Source organism: Panthera tigris, chromosome B1, assembly GCF_018350195.1.
Source record: "Panthera tigris isolate Pti1 chromosome B1, P.tigris_Pti1_mat1.1, whole genome shotgun sequence".
In the NCBI taxonomy this organism is placed as follows: domain Eukaryota; kingdom Metazoa; phylum Chordata; class Mammalia; order Carnivora; family Felidae; genus Panthera; species Panthera tigris.
In genome coordinates this window covers 77,032,929-77,048,649 of record NC_056663.1, presented here as the reverse complement: position 1 = coordinate 77,048,649, position 15,721 = coordinate 77,032,929, and the positions used below count along the sequence as shown (strand labels likewise).

Below are 15,721 nucleotides of genomic sequence, written 5' to 3'. Positions count from 1 at the left end.
TTGGTGTTGGTCATGAGGAAATCAACTTAGTGAGAATATGTAACATTTCCAAATTAATAATAATAACCAGAGCTAGTCTTTATTGATACAAGTACTGTACATTAAATTTCATTTAATCTTCATACAAATCCTAGATGGTAGGTATGTACTATAGTGTTCCTATTCTATTATGTGGAAACAGGGAGTGAGAGAGTTCAAATAAATGTTGCAATTTTCACATAGCTAGCTGTGGAACCAGTATACAGCCCAGGCCATCTGCTTCCTGAGCAGGTACCTCTGACCACTAACTGACAGTTATCTGTAGTCCCAGTGATGGGTAGGAGACCCAGATGAGGACTTCAGTTTGTCTGACTTGAAATTCCCTACTTTTTCTACCAGATTCTCCTTCCCCTATCTCTGCTGTATGCCTGATGACCATGGAGAAGCTGTACTCCATGATTTTTTTGAACCCTTAATGAGATGAGATTGAAAAGGAACTGCATGGATGGAATAGAATGAATAGTTTGAGCTAGGCCAATGCTTCTACCAAGAATAACCAGAAAATTGACATAAAATACAAAACTCATTTATTTTTTTTTAAGTGTCCAAGATCTTTAGAAGTAAGAGGAATTCAAGGACTGAAATTCTGGAGAGAGGAAAGCCTCTTAGAAGTGAGCTGAGGATCCAAGCATCTTTTTTTTTCTCTTGGGGGAATTTACCCAATTCTGGATGGGGCTAGACACTGACATTTGGGGTTTGGCCCAGCAGAATCTATATGTGGGCAGAGAAAACGGCAAACTATTGGCAGTTGCTCCAGGGTTTGAATGACAAAAATTGGAGACTTCAGGAGCCTCAAACACACAGTTTACCATCTAAGACTTGATTAATTCCAAAATTTCCTCCAAAATGAGGAAAGAACTTAAAAATCTAAATCTAAAGTCTCTGATAAGCAGAGCTGACTTTTCCATGATCTCTCTTGTGGCTGAGGAAACAAAAACTTGGCAAGCTCTGAATTAAAGCCCTGGAAGGGCCATGCTCTAGAAAAAGGGACAATCAGAAGTAGACTGAACCTTACTGTCTTAATCAGCTTGGGCTGCCATAACAAAATACCAGAGACTGGGCAGCCTAAGTAACAGATATTTCTTTATCCTCAAAGTTCAAGATGCTGGGAGGTCCAAGATCAAAGCTGCAGGCTGAATTGGTTTCTGGTGAGAGCTCCTTTCCTGGCCTACAGATGGCAGCCTTCTCACTACAACCTCTTATAAAGTCACAGTCCTATAGAATTAGGGCCCTACTTTTAGGCTCTTATTTAACCATAATTACACCCTGAAGACCCTATCTTCCAAAGATAGTCACATTGGGGGTTAAGACTTCAACATATGAATTTTGGGTGACACAATTCCGTCTATAGCACTTATCAAAATGTAGCCTGGCCTCAACATACTGAAATGTGGTAAAGTAAAATAAAAAGTATTTCTTAGCAATGTTAACTGAGAGTTATAGCCTGTTTTTGAATGAATTTAGACTTTAAGTGTGAACTACCTGCAAAAAAAAATTAGTTGAATATTTTTTTCTCTGTCTGAGCCCACTACCTCAAGCTGTAGATCTCTGACAGTAAAACATAAACAATAAGAAATAAGCCACAATGTCAACATCTTTTAAATGTCAACCCTTAGTGCAGGGTGGTTCTTTCTGCAGAACTAATTGTTTGCTCAATTTGAGGCTTCTGGGGCTGTTATTTGTGACATCACTTAATGGTTTACTGAAGATTCTTACTCAGTGTATGAACCCCTTTCATCAGACAACTCTTTGGGTTCTTATTCCTTCATTTGTTCTTAGAAAATTTGTCAATGCCTTAATATTATAAGTGAACACTTAAATGTTATAGCTGATAGAGACTCTTAACTGATTCTAAAGTTGTGTTGAAGTCAAGGGTGTTTCTTCCTAATTTGGAGTCAGCCAAGTTCAGACTCCAGACACAGGGAAAATGCAGAACAGGACTATCAGTCTTCTTTGTTCAAAACAGATGACTCTGTAAGTATTTGCCTAGTTAAAAATAACAGCATTCCTTCCCCAAGTCATCAGCTGGACAGTCTAGCCTGCTTATGTTTTTTTTAACCCAGTCAGGGGAATTGAGGTCAAAAGGCTATGTACTCTGAATTAAATTTTTTTTCACAGTGGATTATGCTGAAAAATCTATCTACCTTTGATATTTTTCTTTAGTGATTACCCTACTTCTCATTGTGAAAAATGTAACAGATTTACCTTAAATTGCCATGGAACTGCTTCTCTTTCACTGATTTTTCATGTTGTTAACAGAAAACCTAATTAGTTTTCACTAAATTGTGATTCAATTTCCTTTATGAAAGTTTCTAGTAATTCCGATAACAACTCTTGCTTGAATAATTCCATCTCTTGATGGTTATTTTCTGTGATCTATATCAAGTAAACAGCGTTGGTATTCTCATTCTGTTGTTTCATTTGTATAATTTCCATCCCCAAGTGAATATATCCTTGTCTTTGATTCACATAGAAACTTGTCATGCTCATTTGTCTCTCTCACTTTTTTTTTGTTACATGCCTACTCTTTATTCCATCTCAAGAATTTCATGCAAGAGTAAATACATATATTTGGCATTTTAGGATAAAATACCAGCAAAAAATCCCACACTCTTTATTCTCTTCACCATTAATTTATGTTCTGCCCTATCCCTAGCACCAACGAAGAGAGAAAATATCTAGAACAACAACAACAACAACAACAACAACAAAAAGTTATATGAACTTGTAAAGTAAATGTCAAAGCTCTCTCTTTTAAATCTCAAGTATAACTTACTGCTATTGGAAAAGAGTTACAGTGAACAAGTAGTTGATAGCATGATTCTGACTGTTAAAGCATTGTGAGTACTGAGGGGATATTTATATTCCAGCTGAGATTTTAGAACCTTCAAGAAAGCTGCATGTGGTGTTTTTTTTTATTTTAATAATTCATTACATATTCTGATTTAATCAAATGTTGAGCTTATACTGCTTTTCAGATGTGAGGAAGAAAATACGTGGTTATACAATCCATGTCCTCTGTGGAGTTCCTATCACTTCCCATCTTAATGCCCAGGAGATGTAGTACCAAAGCAGCACCAGATGATCTATGTCAGTGTGGTTCCTGATCCCACCGATAAAGATCACACGCTTGGTACTGCATGTAAATAATCAGTACTGGTGATTGTGATCTCAAGAATTTTGCACAGTTTGGGTCCTGGCTACCTGAGATCATCTTTCTCCCCTGGGTGCTTCACGATAACCACAAAGGGCAATGGAAGGCTGTAAACTTGGTCAAAGACACATGGAGCCACAGGGTGCATTGAGGGTCACTGAAGGGCAAGTATGCTTTGTGCACCATTTATACCACCTTCCTCTGTGATCACTGGTGATGAACTGGGGCACACTTCCTCTAATGATTCCCCAAAGGAGGGTTTTCTTCATCAAGTTCATGCCCTTGACCTTCAGATCAGGCAATGAAATTAGAATGTTCAACAGCAGCAAGGCTAGGAAAGTTTATGCTTCTCTAAATAGCCACAATGGAGCATCCATTATATGATTTCTGAGCTAATTTTGCTAATATAGAATTTTTAAATTAACTTATTCACTCAATGAATTTTTAATTAGGACATAGAGGTGGGATGACCCTCTATCCAGGCAAGAACACAAGTCAGCCTTTTCAACTTTCAGTAGAATGTTAAGCTTGCCTTGTGCATTCTGATATCTAAATCATGTGTGTCTTCTTTCAAGTAATAATGTCTGATATTTTTACTTTGGATTTTTGCCAGAATTTAACTTGAACAGACTGCTCCACAGCTTCTGTCAAAAGGCAGCAGAGAGAAGTGATGTTTGAGCAAGACAGTTTATACATTCATCTCTTTAGGTATTCTAAACTGTCTTCTTTATCAAAATAGATCTCCAGAAAGCTATTTACTTGGATTGCATAGATTTAGACCTTTGAAAAACTATCTCCACTGAATTTACATTTTGTTATGCACTTGGCAGTTATTAAAGGTCAGTTTAAGGAGTGCCTACCTAAAAACATTTCTAGTAATCTGATATGGTGGAAAGAAGAATTAGAAGGTGTTAGAAATTAGGACTTAGGGACCTTCATTTAATGCTCAGTGGTGCTCCCATACCAACTGGGTCATATCACTAAAGTTCAATTTTCTCATATTAATAAGAGAAAAAAATACCTAGATTTAGTAATTCTTAAAGTAAATGAGATAACATAGAGATCTGACACAGAGCAGATGCTAAATACGAACTGAATCTACATCTTGTATGAAATTTGTTGCTATTATGTTGCTCACAGTCTCTCAAATAAGAAACCCTGACCAAGAAAGTAATCATTCTTATTGAGAATCATTATACTTCTTTTTAAAAGATAAAAAAGATGGTCACCTGGATGGTTCAGCCAGTTAAGCATCTGACATCAGCTCAGGTCATGATCTCATGGTTCATGAGTTTGAGTCCCTCATTGGGTGAACAAGAGCCCCGCTTTGGGGGAGCCCCGCTTCTCTCTCTCTCTCTCTCTCTCTCTCTGCCCCTTGCTCACTTGCACCCTTTTCCTCTAAATAAATAAATAAATAAATAAATAAAAATAAAAGATAAAAAAAATGTATCCAACTTGTACCTTTTTAGACTTGGCTGATAAGAAAAGTGTAGCTAAATTTAAGGCTTAAAACATTCTATATACCTAAGTATTTTTCATTTTTCCACATGGTCTTTTTTATTTTCTATTATTTAATCACCGTATCTTGGCTTTGAGGGTTCAGGAAACATTCAGCTAGCTTTTTGCTTTATTTTAATCAGCTCCCTTTGTCTTTCCCCACAGTGACTTTTCTACACCTTCATCTCTGTCCTGAAGCCAACACTATCCTCCACCACTCAAAAACAATGATCATAAATCTGTACCATATTCCTAGAGCTGTAACAAAGTACCAAAAACTTGGTGGCCTAAAAGGACAGAAATTTATTTTCTCACAGTTCTGGAGGCCAAACATCCAAGACCAAGGTGCCAACAGGGCCCTCCTTCTTCCTCTGGGACTCTGGATAGAATTTTTCCTTGTTTTTTCCTAGCTTCTTGTGGTAGCCACCAATTCTTGGCATCCCATGGCTTATGGCTGCCTTACTCCAGTCTCTGCCTCTGTAGTCACATGCTATTTTTCCTCTTCTTGTAAGGACACTAGTCATTTTAGATTAGGACCCACCTCAATGACCCCATCTTAACCTGATTACATCTACAAAGATCCTATTTCCAAATTAGGTCACATTAACAGGTATCAAGAGTTCAGACTTCAATAAACCTTTTGGTGGAAACACATCTCAAACCATAGTAACTTTCTGTTTCTCAGACAAAACTGGTATTTTTCTTCTAAAATATCTACAGTCATTGGGGTGCCTGGGTGGCTCAGTTGGTTAAGCCTCAGACTCTTGATTTCAGCTCAGGTCATGATCTCATGGTTCGTGGGTTTGAGCCCCATGTAAGGCTCTGACTGCAGTGTGGAGCCTGCTTGGGATTCTCTCTCTCTGTCTCTCTCTCTCTCTCCCCCCCCCCCCCGCCCCTCCCTAACTTGCTCTCTCTCTCTCTTTCAATGCAAATAAATAAACTTCAAAAAAATTAAATATCCACAATTATTTATTGTGACTTCAACACTTAGGACTTCCCTGCAGTACCAGAAGACGGTTCTCTCCTTTGTGTTGCTGGACCTTCCACCTCAGCTGTAGGCTCCATCTCCTTCCCACTTCACCAATTGCCCCTCTCTCAGCGTTCGCCTCAGAACTTCACTTCTCCTACTGAATTTCATTGCTGTATTCCGCAAATACAGTTGACCCTTAAACAATGAAGAGGGCGTGGGCACCAACCCCCTCCAAGTTAAAAATCCATATTGCTTTTGACTCCCCAAAAACCTAATAGCCTCTGTTGACTGGAAACCTTATTGATAATATTAACAGTCAGTCAACATGTATTTTGTATGTTTATGTATTATATACTGTATTTCTACAATAAAGTAAGCTAGAGAAAAGAGAATGTCATCCAGAAAATGATACAGAAAATAAGACATTTACAGTAATGTACTGTATTTATAAAATTAAAAAAAAAATCTGCTTATAAGTGGACCCATGCAGTTCAAACCTGTGTTGTTCGAACATCAGCTGCCTGTTCAAACCTTCCCAATCTATTTAAAAAACACTTTATTTTGAATCTTTCTTTCTATTTTGAACCTATTTTTGCCATTACTAAGTTATTCTCCTTCCCTTGGAGATCCAGGTTTATGGAAAACTTAATGAACCCAAAACTTATGGAACCCACCGTCTCTGCATTCCTACCACATGTGTTCATTCTACAAGGAATCACTGAGTGAAGAGGCACTGTCTGTCCCTGGCATGGGAGTCACAGCAGTAAAGCCAGACAGATGTTGCTCCTGATTTCAAGAAGAGAAAACAAACACCAAACAATACCTACATGTCTCCATAGAGAAACTCCAGAGCTTGCATGATAAGGAGACCAGAGAGTGCAAGGTAAAGAGACCAGCCTAGAATGTGGAATTGGGGGTTTTCCTGAAGAAGTAGCATAACCTAATCAAGCAAGAAATCAGAGGAATTAGCTACATAAGGCAGGGTGGGATTCCAGGTGAGGGGATTAATGGGTGGGAAGACCCTGGGGTAGAAAGAAATGTGGTGTTTTTAAGAAACTGGAAGAGGACTGATGTGGTATTTGTAATAGAGAATTCGGTGTTTGTGGGACCCTCAATGGACAAGTCATGAGGGTCTTATGGAACATATTGAGGATTTGAACTTGACTTTAAGGGAAATGGGAAAAGAGCTTTAAACAGGGATGTGACTTGAGCCAGCATGGAGCCAGACTCTTAGCTCAATCTCACAAACCATACTGTGAGATCATGATCTGAGCCAAAATCAAGAGTTGGATGCTTAACTGACTGAGCAACCCAGGCACCCCTGATCAAACTTGATTTTAAAAGGATCACTCTGGCTGTAAGTGGAGAATACATTGGAGAAGAAAGGACAGATGGGAAAGAACAAGTAAAGTGCTGTTATAGGAGTCTAGCGGAGAGACTCTCTCACTGCATTATAGTCATGACAGAGGAAATAAGAATCCTGGACATGCCGGGGAAATATTAAGTAGATAGAATCAACATGACTTGGTGATTAATTGGCTATCTGGGGTGAGAAATAGGGCATGTCCAGACTGATCCCAGGTTTTTGGCTAGACAGCTGGATAGATGATGTTGTCATCACTGAAAAAGGAAATACTGATTCAGTGGTGGGATGTCAGAATCAGGAAAATGATTAGTTCCAATTAGAACACATTGACTTTGAGGTGCACATAAGACTTCCAAGTGGAAATACTAAGTAGGCAATCTTTAACATTAGTAAAACTGCTTAATAATGCCAATAATAAGCCAACTGCTGAATGTAATAAGCCCATTTCGGTATTCAGCTAGCTTGAGCTCTCTGCAGCAGTCAGAACCTTAAAATGTTCGAGATTTTCAGAGGAATTGCCACAGTCCTTATCTCTTCTTATTTACATTCTTTCTGTCTTCACCAACTCACTCTTCAGTTCTGCCTTTGCAAACGGGGTCTTAAGTTTATAAATCCCAAATCTATATCCCTAGCTCCAACTTCCCTCAGGACATACATATGAGATTCCTCTACCTAGATTTTCCGCAGGTAGCTCAGACTCAATTAACCTAACCCAACTTATTATCTACTCTTCTGTCTCACCACATTATTTCTTTGCCTGAATACTCTTCCTCATTTAATAGCACCACAAGATGAGGGAGAAGGGAAACCTTTTTCTCATCACCAAAATTTAATCTCTAAGTCCTTATAATTCATCGCAGAAAGCACCTCTCCCTACTCCTTCACCACCACACCTATTATATCTCACATGGACTATGACAATCATTATATAACAGCAAACATTTTCTGTAAAGGGCCAGAGAGCAAATACTTTAGTCTTCATGAGCTATAATAGTTCCTATGACAAATGTTCAACTTCACTGTTATAGTGCAAAAGCAGCAATGGACGATATGTAGATGAGTGAACATTACTGTGATCCAACAAAACTTTATTTATAGATACTAGAATTTGAATTTCGTATAATATCATGAAATACTCCCCCCCCCCGCCCCCAATTAAAAATGTAAAAGCCATTCTTAGCTCTCAGCTGTGCCAAAACAGGTGGCCGGCAGAGTTTGGTCCATGGGTATAGTTTGGAACCCCTAGTCTAAATGGTCTCTCTCTCTACATGGCAGCCAGAGATGACTCTCTAAATACAAGTCTGTACGTATGGAACGTGCCTTCTTAAAAATCTCTGATGTCTCCTTTACAAACACACTGATAAGACTGACATACAAGGCTCTTCCACCAGGTGGCCCCAAAACTTACTTTCTAAACTCCTTTCTTTCTCTAATGCCTCTATGCCCTTATATCAGGTCCAAACTGACCTAAGCCAGTTTGGTCAGGCTCAACTCTCAGGTGCTTTTTGGTAGATATGTAAAGTCCCAGACAACATGTGAAGGAAGTGAGCCAGCCACTCTCATTTCCTACTTAGTTATAATGAAAGTAACTCTCAGACCAAATTCTTTCTCACATTTATTAGCAAACTGGCACAAAACAGTGAAACAACGTATTTAACTCAAACTTCGGTGAAGTTTGAGCAATTTGTCTGCATTGCCTCACTTCAGTAGTCCCCTGAGGCAAATGAGGCAGTATTCTCGTCGCAGGATTCAGCTAACTACACACTCAGATAAAAGTCGCATACTCCATCAACAGAGCCAGCCAGGTGAGGGGGTGCCATTCTTAAAAGTAAAAGAGACCTTGCTAAATTTCTATACCCCATTCATGCAAGATGAGAATGTCTCCCAAATATTTTCACCAATCCACAATTCTTTTTTTCTTTTTTAATTTTTTTTTAATTTTATTTTTGAGAGATAGAGAGAGTGGGGGAGAAGGGCGGGGGTCGGGGAGGGGAGAGAGAGAGAGAGAGAGAGAGAGAGAGAATCCTAAGCAGGCTCTATGCTCAGCATGGAGCCTGACACGAGGCTCAATGCCATGCCCCTGGGATCATGACCTGAGCCGAAATCAAGAGTCGGGTGTTCAACTGATTGAGCCACACAGGTGCCCCATCCCATATCTTGAATACCACTAATCTGACAACTAAAAGCCCATTTCTAATATCATTTATGCTAATAAACCAGCCACTAATTTCACCAATGAAAGTCACATTGCTAACACTTATTATGATTATTTAAACCCCTTTAGTGGTGATCAGAGATAAAACTAGCTGAAGCTCTTGCCATAGCCTCCTCTAGAGTGGTTAAATGCCAGTATACACAGCCCTTGGATGTGCACCAAATTAGATAAACTGATAACACCTTATAATTGTAACAAATATTACACAGTCTATGTACATAACAACATGACATTTCCTCTACTTCAGTGTTCTTTCTTCTTTGTCTAGAGAGGCTAATCTTCCTTTAAAACCGAGTTTAAATTTTGCCTCTTATTTAACTAATTCTTACTGACTTATGGGCATTACCCGTGGCAGTATTAATTTAATCATTTTGTGAATGAGGAAACTGAGGCTCAGGGGGGTTAAGTGGTCAGCCCAGATTAGGTGACAGAGCCAGAATTCAAATCCAAGACAATTCTGCTGAATCCTGTGGAAAAAACTCATGAGGGCATGCTGAACAAAAAATACCTAATGAGTTTAATTCAAACAAACCTTAAGAATCTGTGGAAAAGGGGTGCCTGGGTGGCTCAGTCAGTTAAGTGTCTGGCTCTTGACTTTGGTTCAGGTCATGATCTCACAGTTCATGAATTCGAGCCCCACACTGGGCTCTGCGCTGACAGTGCAGAGCCTCTTGGGATTCTGTCCCCCCTCCCTCTCTCATATGCTTCTCCCCGACTTGTATGCTCTGTTTCACGCTTTCAAAATAAATAAACTTGAAAATAAAGAATCTGTGGACTATTTGCTTGAAAACGATTGAACTAGGATAAAATATACAGAATTATGAGAAACAGAAGTATCTGACATACGTGGCTCGGAACGTGGTTTTGTTCGATAGATCTGAAGTGTAACTAGCAGTACTTTATGTCTTTTTTATCAGTTATAACCAAAGCCCAATAAAGTCTTTCCCCTACAGTAATCAAAAGGCTGGTCTTCTACTGCCTAAACGAAAGGCATTGATGACCTATGTCAAGCAGCCTGACACATAATGGTAGTTTGGTAAACATTGAATAAGTGAATTGCATTAGCTTACCATTCATTTCACAGTCTGATACTATGCTAGGCTACTAGACATTGGTTCGAACCACTGCTTTCATAGAAATAATTTCTTTGACATGCATCTTATCATATGGTTAAAGTAATATGAAGGTCCCCTTCTAGAATCCATTTAGTCAACTATTATTGCATCTTCATACATGCTGAAAAACAATGTAATTTTCCCACACAAGGCATGTTCCAAGAACAGAGAACTCATTGCTTATGGTTGTTTAAATTCCTTAAACTCCTTTGGCATGCCACTTATGCCCAATATAAGACAAGAGATAGTGTGAAAAACTGACAATCATCTATTTAGTCATCTAGAAAAGATGAGTCAGAGTAGTTATAAAACATCAAAATTCTAGCCAGGATAGAAAAGCCCAATGCAACTTCCCCTGTGGTGAAAGGACCAAGGAGTTAATATTTGAAGTAAATCTTCCCAGCCCACAGACAAACCCAAGGACATATGAACTCAACAAAAAACTCCAGAGCTCCTTACATGGTGACCTAATTAAGAGTATGGAAGGGTCACCATAGAGGCATTTGATCAATACAAACTAAAAGGCATGACTATAGCTGTGGTTGTACAACTTCTTGACCCTGCTGATAACAGCAAGAATTTCTTTGTTGACTTTATGTTCTATGGATGAAACAGGTTTTGATTAGTAAGCAACTGAGAATTTAATGCCCTTGCACATGTCATGCTTTAGCACTGTTCTAACTCTGTTGGGAGAGCAGCAGTAATACGAAACAGGGTTATGCTCATCAAATAACGTACTAGTGTACTATCTTTGATTCAAAAACCACTAATAACGGGGTGCCTGGGGGGCTCAGTCAGTTAAGCGTCTGACTTCAGCTCAGGTCATGATCTCGTGGTTCCTGAGTTCTAGCCCCACATCAGGCTCTGTGCTGACAGCTCAGAACCTGGAGCCTGCTTCAGATCCTGTGTCTCCCTCTCTCTCTGCCCCTCCCCGCACTTTCTCTCTGTCTCTCTCAAAAATAAAATAAACGTTAAAAAATTTTAACACACACACTAATAACTTGAAATTATGGATGATGTCCTTCTGCCGGAAGTCCAACACCATAGAGAGTCTTTGTAGAGTGTATGATAAGATAGCACCTTTTAGAAGGGAAGAGAAAAAAAGTGTTAGAAACCAATTTTTCCTAAAAATTTGGAAGCTTTCCTTTTTTGAGATAGAGCATGCTAGGTTTTACATGGTTTTTCTTGAGTAGGGCACTGAAGTCATTTCCACAGTCGCCAAGAAGCATATTTCCTTTCATCACTTTATTGAAATTAAAACTTCCCAAGAGTTCATCTTCCGCTGATACCTATCCATGTTCAATACTGCAAACAAAAGTAGAAATAATTCTTGGGATTCTAGAATCTACAATCGGATTTTTTTAAAAAAAACAATATAATATTCCAGATACAACAGAGGTTGCTGGTATCTGACTCCAGTGGCTCCTTGTTGAACAATTTGTTAGCTTTGGTGGCATTGTTGAGGAGCCACTGTTGATAACTATGAAGGTTACGTTTTGCAAAGGCCTCCACCTCAGGGAGGAAAAGAATCTATTGAGAGCAACCACAAGTATGGGTGCTACTTAGGGGCTTATTCAAACGCAGTCTTTGCTTATGTGACTTTGGTACTAGCATAACCGATTATAGGGCCCTGGTCTTGTGAAACTGTATGGGAAACACAGGCCTGTACGTTGAGGATCTTACATTGTATACAATACTGAACTTTCCTACACTTCAGTTTCTTCATCTATAAAACTGGGGATAATAATAATAGCTCTACCATCCCTGCAAAATGCTTAGAACAGTTCCTGGTACACAGCAAATGCTCAGCAAATGGTGACTGTTGTATTTTTTTCTGACTTTCAAGTGAAGTGAGGGAATAGTTTACGAAAAGCAAACTTCCTGGGTCTCTCTAGTTCTTCTGAGAAACTGTTTCTAAGTTTCTCATTCTTGAGAAATCTGCCGACAACTTCGTGTCATTTAAGAAATTCTCAAAACTGTGGGGCGCCTAGGTGGCTCAGTCGGTTAAGCGTCGCACTTTAGTACAAGTCATGATCTCCTGAGTTTGTGAGTTTGAGCCCCGCATTGGGCTCTGTGCGGACAGCTCAGAGTCTGGAAACAGCTTCCGATTCTGTGTGTGTGTGTGTGTGTGTGTGTGTGTGTGTCTCTGCCCCTCCCCCTCTCATTCTCTCTCTCTGTCTCTCTCTCTCTCTCTCTCTCTCTCAAAAATAAACATTAAAAAGTTAAAAAAAAGAATTTCTCAAAACTGGAATGCACAAGATAATGCAGTTTTATGAAGTAAAACAGATATCCTCACCAGTTTGGTTATTTAATTTATGAAATTGAAATCTTTGAAGAATGACTGGTGGTGCTCTAAGAGCTACGCCTCCAATTATCTTGCAAGACTTTTCCCACAGTTCTATTTTACATATTTTAGGTGAAGTGGGAGTAGAGATGGATCTTATTATGCTTTGAAATTTGCACACAGAGGTTGCCAAGGGCACAGCATATTTCTGTCCTTAGTCTTATTTGGTTTACTTACAGAAAAAGTGAAAGGCTTTCAGCCACAGAAAATAAGCTGATCAACATAAAAATCTTTTTTTTTTTAACTTTTGTGTTCAATGTTTATTTAGTTTTGAGAGAGAGAGAGAGAGACAGAGCACGAGCAGGGGAGGAGCAGAGAGAAAGACGGAGACACAGAATCCGAAGCAGGCTCCAGGCTCCGAACTGTCAGCACAGAGCTTAATATGGGGCCTAAAACCATGAACCGTAAGATCATGAGCTGAAGTCAGATGAGCTAAAGTCGGATGCTTAACCAACTGAGCCACCAGGCTCCCCAACATTAAAATCTTCAATATGCTTCAAAGACAGTCCTTTGCACATAAGTAATGCATATCCAGTATGGATATTTAGAAAAATATTTTCCATATCAAAAATAAAATAAAATTAATGCAACGACATGGAAATATTCACTGTTAATATTTTGATGTGTATAATTCTAGTCTTCATGCACCCCATGTACACACACACACATACAAATAAATATGCATACACATATCAAATTCTATTTGATAATATACTGTTTTCACTTAAGATATCATGAATCCACAGACAAATCTTGAAGGAAAGAAATAGGTGGAGATCCTGGAAAACAGACTATGGGTTGGGGGAATCTTCTCAAAGGACTGGGAGGAATGGCCAGGGGAAGACAGGACTCCGTGCAAGATGAGCAGAAATATGGGCCAGGATTGCAAGATGGAGAGGGAATCAGACATCACGAAACAAGATGGGAGCAAGGTAGAGACTTGGTAAATTGGAACAAAGAGCAAACACAATAAATGAAAAAGAGTACAGTAACTAGACTTGAGACTAGTGACAAATTGTCCTGAGGTGTCGGACTGGTCAGGCAGGTCAGACTGACAAACAGACCCCACACTGCAGTGTCGCTTAGCTTGGGGCTGGCTGGAGGCAGAGTTATGGTGGGGTCAGCAGCATCTTCCTGACCATTAGACTTCAATTATGGTGGTGAGAACTTGAAACTAAAAGGTCAATGCCAGCCCCCAACTTACACTCTTTCATCCTTCCCTAGATCCCATAAACATCTAGTTGCTTATATTAAGTCTCTTTACGGGAGACTTGTGATTTCCAGCTAGGCATGGAAAGAACTTGGAAGTTGTCACCGTGTCTTCACAAAAGGAGAAATGCTAAACAAACTGAAAATCAACATCTCTTCTTAGATCCAAAAACTGGAGAACAGGTGGATACAGAAAGCCACAGTTTGCTAGGTAGGAACAGAAGCCCACCCTGGAGCCAGTATTGGTAGGAACACTTCAAACTGTAATGGAGGAATTGCTGGAGGCTCAGTGTAGACTAACTTGAGAGTTAAGAATTCTAAGGGGCCCCAGGCTTGTGGGGGCGCTCCCACACATTCACAAGTTTTATCTCCAGGAGCTCTACAAGGTTTCTCACTGTGATGATTAGAGAAAAATCCTATCATGCTTCCCACAGGAGGAAAAGAAAAGTAACCATTTTGAAATATGCGTGGAGACCTCTGTTACCCTTGATAAGGCTTGCCCTCAAAGGAAACTCTTTCACAAAACCTAACAAAACTGATCTGAGGGAAGGCAAATACCCATCTCCAGCCCCTTTCCCTTTGTTGTCTCACTTAAGGCGGAGGAGGGGGAACTGAGAAGCATGCGTGAAGGTCACAGCCCAGGGATAAAGGCTCATTAAAAGACAAACCTAATCACAGGACTATAGAATGATTCTTTCCCCCCAGACGTCACCAACATCAATAGAGCTTCTGTATAAAAACGGGATTACAGCTGACACAATTGCAAGCCTCAGACCCTATTTAAGAGGTCTCTGGGAAAACACGAAGACAAATAGGACAAAAAACAAAGACTAGAGGAAATTTCAGCCTCTGATGCTACAGCTACAGCAAACGGTAAATCTCATTTAACTCCTAACAAAATTAACATAAAACTCACACCCAAAGCCTATTTATGCATACATATATCAAGTCATCACTATGTACACTTTAAATATCCTACAACTTTATTTGTCAATTATACCTCAATAAAGCTGAATTTTTTCAAAACCTGTTTACCTCAGTTCTTTTGACTTGATACATCACGTCTGTCTTTCAAAAAACTTTTTCAAAACGTATGTTAAAAGGCAGAAACACAGTCAAAGGACTCAAAACATGCATTAGAACCAGACTCAAATATAGTGGGGATTTTGGAATTATCAGACCAGGAATCTAAAATAACTATGATTAATATCCTAAAGATTCTAATGGAAGAAGTAAACGACATACAAGAACAGATGGGTAATATAAGCAAAAAGGTGGAAATTCTAAGAATCTAAAAGAAATGCTAGGAATCAAAAACCCCAAACTGGGGCAGGGGGCGGGTGGGGGGGTTCCTGGGGTGGCTCAGGCAGTTAAGTGTCTGACACTTATTTCGGCTCAGGTTATGATCTCCCAGTTCGTGAAATGGAGCCCCTTGTCATCCTTCATGATGACAGCAAGGAGCCTGCTTGGGATTCTTTCTCTCTCTCTCTCTCCCTCTCTTTCTGCTTCTCTCTCTCTCTCTAAAAATAAATAAATAAATAAATATCCCACCATAACTGAAATAAAGAATACCGTAATGGGCTCATCAATACAATTGATGAGCTGAGGAAAGAATCAGTAAGCTTTTAAGAAATGTCAATAGAAACTTCTAAAACTGAATCCAAAAAGAGAAAACAATAAAAAAGATAAAACAGAATATCCAGGAACTGAGAGACAATCACAAAAGATATACATAATGGAATACCAGAAGGAAAAGAAAGAAAGGTGAATGGAAGAAATATTTGAGGAAATAATGGCTGAGGATTCTCCTTT

The 15,721-nt window shown here is 39.3% G+C and overlaps 1 long non-coding RNA gene across 1 annotated transcript; it reads left to right on the top strand.

The window, feature by feature from the left end:
• Positions 1 to 1,776: 1,776 nt before the first annotated feature.
• LOC122237653 lies at positions 1,777 to 13,008 on the top strand. The gene is made up of 3 exons (XR_006216245.1): positions 1,777 to 2,013; positions 6,287 to 6,543; positions 12,969 to 13,008. It is a non-coding gene; the product is annotated as an uncharacterized LOC122237653 (long non-coding RNA).
• Positions 13,009 to 15,721: the final 2,713 nt, after the last annotated feature.